Genomic DNA, 7,505 nt, shown 5'->3' on the forward strand with positions numbered 1-7,505 from the left:
ATTTAAAATGAACAAATCATTGATTTTGCAGAATTCTATCATGTGATCTCTAGCATTATTTCTATCACCAAGGCCATATTTTCCAACTACTGATCCTTCCTCTTTGCTCCCAACCACTAAAACAAATCTATGGACTGAAAATAAACAACCAGAAATACCAGTTTGCAACAGCAGCAACAACCAAACCACAAAGTAAAAAGAGAGAATAGGGTAGTTACAAGACTTCCAAACAAAGAGGACATCAGGCAGAAAAAATAAATAATTAAATAAAAATAAACTAACTCTAACCCTAAAACTAAGGAACTCTGGTAGCGTAGTGGTTATGAATCAGGCTGCGAACCTTAAAGCCAGCAGTTCGAAACTACCAGCCGTTTTGTGGGAGAAAGATGAGGCTTTCTGCTCCCGTAAAGATTTACAGCCTTGGAAACCCTGTACAGGGTTGCTATGGGTCGGAACCGACTCGAAGGCACTTAACAACAACAACAACAACCCTAAAACTAGACTCAGCCCTATTTCTAGACCTAGCTTAGCTTCTACCCCTAACACTAAAACTAATCTTAACCATAACCCTATCACTACATGAAATCCTAGGCCTATCCTAGACCTAGCCGTAGCCCTAATCCTACCCTTACCCCTGCCCCTAATGCACTAAAAAAAAAAGCTTAGAATTTGCCAATTTTGTAAATATGTATAAATATAGGAATAAAAATTAATGAACATAAAAATCTTAATTTGAATATAAAAATAATTTGGGGAACAAATTATATTTCAGAGGTATATAAAGTCAGATTATGAGGATGAAATGCAAAAACATCCACTTACAGGATACAGTGGCAATTTAAGACTTGGAAATGAGCCAGCAGAGGGACTCCAAGGTTCCCCTAAAAGCATAAGTGATACAAAAACAGGAGAGTATTGGGTGTCTGTTGCCCCATCACCCCATTAATCCATTTCCATCAACTCTACCTTGACTCATGGTGATACCACGTGTGTTACAGTAGAACTGTGGTCACAGAGTTTTCAGTGACTGATTGTTTGGAAGTTGATCACCAGGCCTTTCTTCCAAGGCACCTCTGGGTGGACTTGAACTGCCAACCTTTCAGTTAACAGCCAATCATGTTAATCCTTTGTACCACCCATGGACTCCATTACCTCATTAGAGTCTCCAGCATTGTACCAAAGTCAAAGTTCCTGAAACTGGAAGTCACACTTAGTTATCCACAGAAGTACCTATGGATCATTTGATTATAACTTCAGAGACATACTTTGAGAGACAAAGGAAATGTGGAGGGAGCCTTTCAAGGCAGGTAGAAAGATAGATACATATGGAGGTTAGAGGTAGGATATATTATGAGAAAGCTTGGACATGATAGTTTAAAGTGATAGGACAAAGATGGAAAGATTCTTAATCTGTGGAGGAGTTTTGAGGGCTGACTATAGAAATATCAAACATAAGAAATCATAAATAAAGATTCTGAATTATATAAAACTCTGAGAGTGTACATGAGGAGTTTGTATATAAGTAATGGAATTGTTGTTCAGCTCCAACTAACAATGATGGCCTTAAGTAGAGCAGAACAAAACATTGGCTGGCTCTGTGCCATCTTTGTGAACAATGGAATTAAAATTGTGATATTTAGATGCATTTTTAATCATAAATGCTTTGAAAATAAGATTGTACTTTTAAGTATCACAGCTTCTATGACTTTGCAAAAACAATACATTGCAGTGGATACTGTTCATTTGACCATGACTTGGTAAAAATAAAAATCCATTTACCTAAGATTTTTCAAAGTGTGACTTTGATTAAGGGCTGGCACTTATAAAGCTTGCAGTTCTGTTTCAGTCTCTAGAATCACATATGCCCTTAATTGTGTTACATGAAATATCCATTCATACCCAAAGTGAATGTTTCCATGGGGAGAAACAGTCCAGAAGCATTTCAAGGCAAGAAACAGTTATATAATCTATACTCCTATACCTGTCCCTAAGGAGCCTGGTGGCAACTTTGGACTACTAACCACAAGGTCAGCAGTTCAAATCCACCAGCAACTCTGGGGGGAGACAAATGAGGTTGTCTACACCCATAAAGATTTTCAACTTCATAAACCATGTATAAGTCATAATCAACTTGATGGCAGTGGGGATACTTAGCCCTAGCCAAGTTTTCCCACAGCTGGTCTAACCTTTCCAAATACCATACCCTTTGCTCTTTGAAAACTACAGATAAAAGATTTCAGACCAGGCAACAGTCCGGGTGACTGTACCTTCTGTGAAATATCTTTCCAAGGAAACAGTGACAAGAAATACTTTAAAGGTCTTATTTTAATAGTATTTCATTCTGATCATACTAAAATTGACTCTTTTTTTGTAACACTAGTCCTTCAGTTGCTATCATTTTTAATGTGAAGAAAGAAATTGTCCTTATCACAAGACAGAAGGTTTTCTTCCCAATATAGTGACTAGAAATAATAGTACGTGTTTCTGTTGATTCCAACTCAAAGTGATCCTGTAGAGTCTTCCAGGTAGTGGTTGGTGGGTTTGAATTGCCAACCTTGCTTATCCTAGTGCTAATCTAGTGCTTATAGTACAGTGCCATAATAGCACTTTTTTTTTTTTTTTTTTAAGTGACGTCAAGTAGATTCCCACCCATAGTCACACTGTATAAGGTTTCCAAAGACTGGCTGGTGAGATTTAACTGCTGACTTGGTGGTTCAAATAGACTTTGCAGTCCAGCACATTAACCCACAGTGCCATAAAAGCAATAAACCTTCATGAATGTCTAAATGCTATTGTGATAAACAGTTATAAGCAGAAGTATTCTGATGCATTTCACCATTGGTGAGGGTGGAAATCTTCCATAGCTATGCATGTTCTTTGGTACTGCTATGGATCAGTAGTGGTTGGAATAATGAGGAACATCTAGATAACAGCCAGCTCAGGCTCCAGGAGAGAGGGGAGTAGCTCAGTGTCCCTAATTAATTTCCAGCTAGAAATCCCAAAAAGATGTGAGTTGACCTAATGTCTAACCTTAAAAAAAAAGTCTTATGAAAAGTTTACAACTCACTCTAAAACCAATACAAAGAGCAAAATGATAAACCTCTGGATTGGCGAATAGTACTGGAGAGGGGGGAAAAACACCAGATTTAATTCCAAAACCTTCAGGTTTATCTCTGGTGAGATAGCATGTTGTTGTTGTTGTTGTTATGTGCGGTGGAGTCGGTTCCAACTCATAGCAACGCTGTACAGGGTTTCTGAGGCTGTAAATCTTTACGGGAGCAGAAAGTCTCATCTTTCTCCCCCGGAACAGCTGGTAGTTTTGAACTGCTGACCTTGCAGTTCACAACCTGATTCGTAACCACTATGCTACCAGAGCTCCTTGAGATAGCATGAGTGATGGTCATAATATATTCCATTTCTCAAAAATGGAGCTTTCGAAATGAGCCAACAGAAGGGAATCCAAGGTTCCCCTCTAAAAGCACAAGTGATATGTAAACAGAAGAGTGTTGGGTGCTGGGCCTGTCTTACTGAAAATTACATCTGTGGTACCCTTCAGCTTCTTCCAGCCTTGAGGCTCTCTATTAGTGCCTGAACTCTGGCTAATGATGATATTCATAGATCCAAACAAAGCAGAGTGAAAGAGAGAGGTCTGTGCTGAAATACAAAAGCCTTTACCTAATCCACCTCTGAGCAGAAGTATTTCATTCTAGAAGTAAAAGGGAAAAAAACGAAGTTTGAGTGCAAAGATATTTATTGAGTCCCTGCATTAAATAAGCTGAATTATTTATTATTTTCTTAGGAAAAGTAGGACAGTCTACCCCAGAGACAAACTCTTACGTCCATCTTTTTGGAGGATAAAATAGTTTTAAGCCTTCCCGAAAGTATTGAAATAGTTGAAGTTAGAAGCTCTGTTAACTCTCAGATATCTCAGAATTACAACTAGCACAGTCACCTTTACAGTTCTTGAAAAATGAGGCAACGCTTGTAACTCTGCCCAAGAGAAGTGTATCTTATGGAAGGGAAAAGGAGCTCTGGTAGCATAGTGGCTATGAATCGGGCTGCTAACCTCAAAGTCAGCAGTTCGAAACTACCAGCTGTTTTGCAGAAGAAAATTAGACTTTCGCATCCCTTAAGCCTCAGGAACCCTATGCAGAGTCACTATGAGTCAGAAGCAACTCCAGGGCACACAACCACCACCAACCACCATGGAAAGGAAGGAGTCCTGGTGTGGTGCTGCAGGATAATGCATTGGACTGCAAGGCCAGCTTGAACTGCAAGGTTGGAAGTTCAAACCCATCAGCTACTCCTCAGAAACTCTACACAGGGTCGCTGTGGTTTGGAACTGGTGCAAAGACACTAGGAACACTGGCAGTGCAATGGTGTTAAGCACTCAGTTGCTAATTGAAAGAACAGTGGTTTAAACCCACCAATGACTTCTAGAGAAAAAAGACCTGGCAATCTGTCCCCATAAAGAAGAGTGGTGGTGACTCTCTGCTCCTCCCCGTTCAACAGGCAGCCGCAGCTTCTCTTACAGTATCAGCCGCATCCCTGAGACAAGATGGTGAAGGTTGGAGTCAACAGATTTGGTCATCTTGGGCACCTGGTCACCAGTGCTGCTGTTAACTCTGGCAAAGTGGAGGTTGTTGTTGCCATCAGCAACCCCTTCATTGGCCTCAACTACATGATATACATGTTCCAGTATGATTCCACCATGGCAAGTTCAATGGCACTGTCAAGGCTGAGAATGGGAAGTTTATCATCAATGGAAAGCCCATCTCTATCATTCAGGAGCGAAATCCCACCAACATCAAGTGGGATAATGCTGGTGCTGAATATGTTGTAGAGTCCACCAGTGTCTTCACAACCTTGGAGAAGGCTGGGGCTCACTTGAAGGCTGGCGTTAAAAGGGTATTCATTTCTTCCCCTTCTGCTGATACCACCATGTTTGTGATGGGCATGAACCATGAGAAGTATGACAACTCCCTCAAGATTGTCAGCAATGCCTCCTGTACCACCAACTGTTTGGCCCCCCTGACCAAGGTCCTCCATGACAATTTTGGCATCATGGAGGGAGTCATGATCACAGTCCATGCCATCAATGTCACCCAGAAGACTGCGCCTGGCCCATCTGGGAAATTGTGGCATGATGGCTGTGGGGCTGCCCAAAACATCATCCCTGCATCTACCAGTGCTGCCAAAGCTGTGGGCAAGGTCATCACTGAACTGAATGGGAAACTCACTGGCATGGTCTTCCATGTCACCACTCCATGTCACCAAGTCTGTCATGGACTTGACCTGCCACCTGGAGAAAGCTGCCAAATATGATGACATAAAGAAGGTTGTGAAGGTATGTCTGCCCGTGTCTACAGGTTTGGGCACCCAATTTTGCAAAATCGAGTAAAGAAAACCTCACTCTCACTAAAATGAGTACAGATTGGATTACTTTAATGTTTGTCAGTATAGACAATGTTTCTCACAAATTTGGGGCCTGTCCAGAGTGTTCTGCCCACTTGGAGTGGCAGCCCTGGTGAAAAAGGAGACATGTCCCACCTTGGTTTTGGCAGCCTACTCCACAGGGTTGATTGCCTCCCAGCAAGAGCCAGAAAAAGACTTGAGACTGTTAAAAGATGATCAGAATTAGTGAGAGAGACATGGAGGACTGAGAACAGAGTAACCATGGTGACCAGACTCTCTGTGCACAGGCCAGGGCAGGAAAATTGGACTATCATGAAAATCCTCCAAGAAATCACATGAATGAAGGGGTCAATAGTAAGCCAGTTCACCATCCTGTGATGAAACCTGAAATCTCAGTGATCAAAACTGGAGTGAGACCAGGGTTGAATGCAAGCAAGGACTGCGTGTCACCCACGAAATATAAGAGCAGCTTGTTGAACTATTACCTTAATAACTCTTTAAGGCATGACATGATCACAAACACTGCCATGATGGGAAAAACTAGGCAAAGAAGTCATTTGGGTCATTTAGCACCAATGAATTTGAGGAAGAAATGGTGTTTCCATCATTGTTAGAGACTGAGGGCAACTTTGTTTATCACACAGGTAAAGGAAAAGAAATCCAGTCACTCGAGTAAGGATAATTGAAAAACAAACAAAAACCGATAAAAATAAAATTTAAAAGGTCAAATCAAAAGCTGGAAAGTAGATGTAAGTAAATCAAGAGGTAACTCTTTGAAAGCAAAAATAAAGTTATAAATGAGAAAGGGAAAAAAGTGGTGAAGCAGGCATCAGGTAGACCCCTAAAAGGCATCCTGGGTTACACTGAAGAGCAGGTCATCTCCTGTGACTTTAACAGTGACGCCCACTCTTCAAGCTTTGATGCTGGGGCAGGCATTGCCCTCAATGGCCACTTTGTCAAGCTCATTTCTTGGTATGACAATGAATTTGGCTACAGCAACAGGATGGTGGATCTTATGGTCCACGTGGCCTCCAAAGAATAAGAGTCCCCTGGACCACCAGCAATAGCAGTAGAGGAGGAGAGAGGCCCGCAGCAGCTGGGAGTCCTTACCCCAACTCTAATCCCTCTACACACTGAGAAGCTCCCATCCTCAGTTTCCATCCAGACCCCTGGAGAAGGGGAGGGGCTTAGAGAGCTCAGTCTTGTCATGTACTATCAATAGAGTACACTATCCAGCCACACACACAAAAAAAAGAACAGTGATGGTATTAACGGTCAATCATTCAAAATCAAAAGAATACATTTACCTAAGGACAAAGTTGAAAAGGGATGGGAAGGTGGGTGAAATGGAAATAGGAATCACAGGGAGGAAGCCAGATAACTCTTGTTGCATGGAGGGGATTGAAATCATTGAGAAGACACAAAGTATTTGACTTGTTGAATGTAATAATGATGATCTCTGTAAACATTCACTCAGTTCATAATAAAATGTTAAAATGGAAAAAAAAAAAACTACATAGAAATGTGTATCTTATTCCTTATGCTTTTTCCACTGTGTTTTAGAATGCAACTTTTAGCAATAGAGATGCACTTTTTCAATAAATTCACATATTAACCAAGAAAAAAAGTCGGTGATGGTGATGGTTGTGGGCCATTGAGTTGGTTCTGACTCATTTAGTTATTGTTTTTAGGTGCCCTGGAGTCGGTACTGACTTATAGAGACCCTATGCACAGCAGAATGAAACACTGTCCAGTTCTGGACCAACATCACAATATAAGCCTTTCGCTGCTGCCACTGTGCTAATTCATCTTTTTGAGGGTCTTCATCTTTTTCTCTGAGCTTCCATTTTATGAAACATGATATCCTTCTCCAGGGACTGGTCTGTAGTATGAGAGATGAAGTATGGTCATTCTGGCTTCCATGGAGCACTCTGGCTGTACTTCTTCCAACACAGATCTGTTTGTTCTTTTGGCAGTCCATGGTACTTAAATATTCTCCTCCAACACCATAACTCAAATACATCAATTCTTTTATGGTTTTCCTTATTCACTGTTCAACTTTCACATGCATATGAGGTTATTGAAAAGAC

At 41.1% G+C, this 7,505-nt stretch overlaps 1 pseudogene; it reads left to right on the plus strand.

Moving 5' to 3' along the window:
- The first annotated feature begins 4,558 nt into the window (after positions 1 to 4,558).
- Positions 4,559 to 6,457, plus strand: LOC102842661 (annotated as a pseudogene).
- Positions 6,458 to 7,505: the final 1,048 nt, after the last annotated feature.

This window comes from Chrysochloris asiatica, unplaced genomic scaffold, assembly GCF_000296735.1.
Source record: "Chrysochloris asiatica unplaced genomic scaffold, ChrAsi1.0 scaffold00011, whole genome shotgun sequence".
Lineage (NCBI taxonomy): Eukaryota > Metazoa > Chordata > Mammalia > Afrosoricida > Chrysochloridae > Chrysochloris > Chrysochloris asiatica.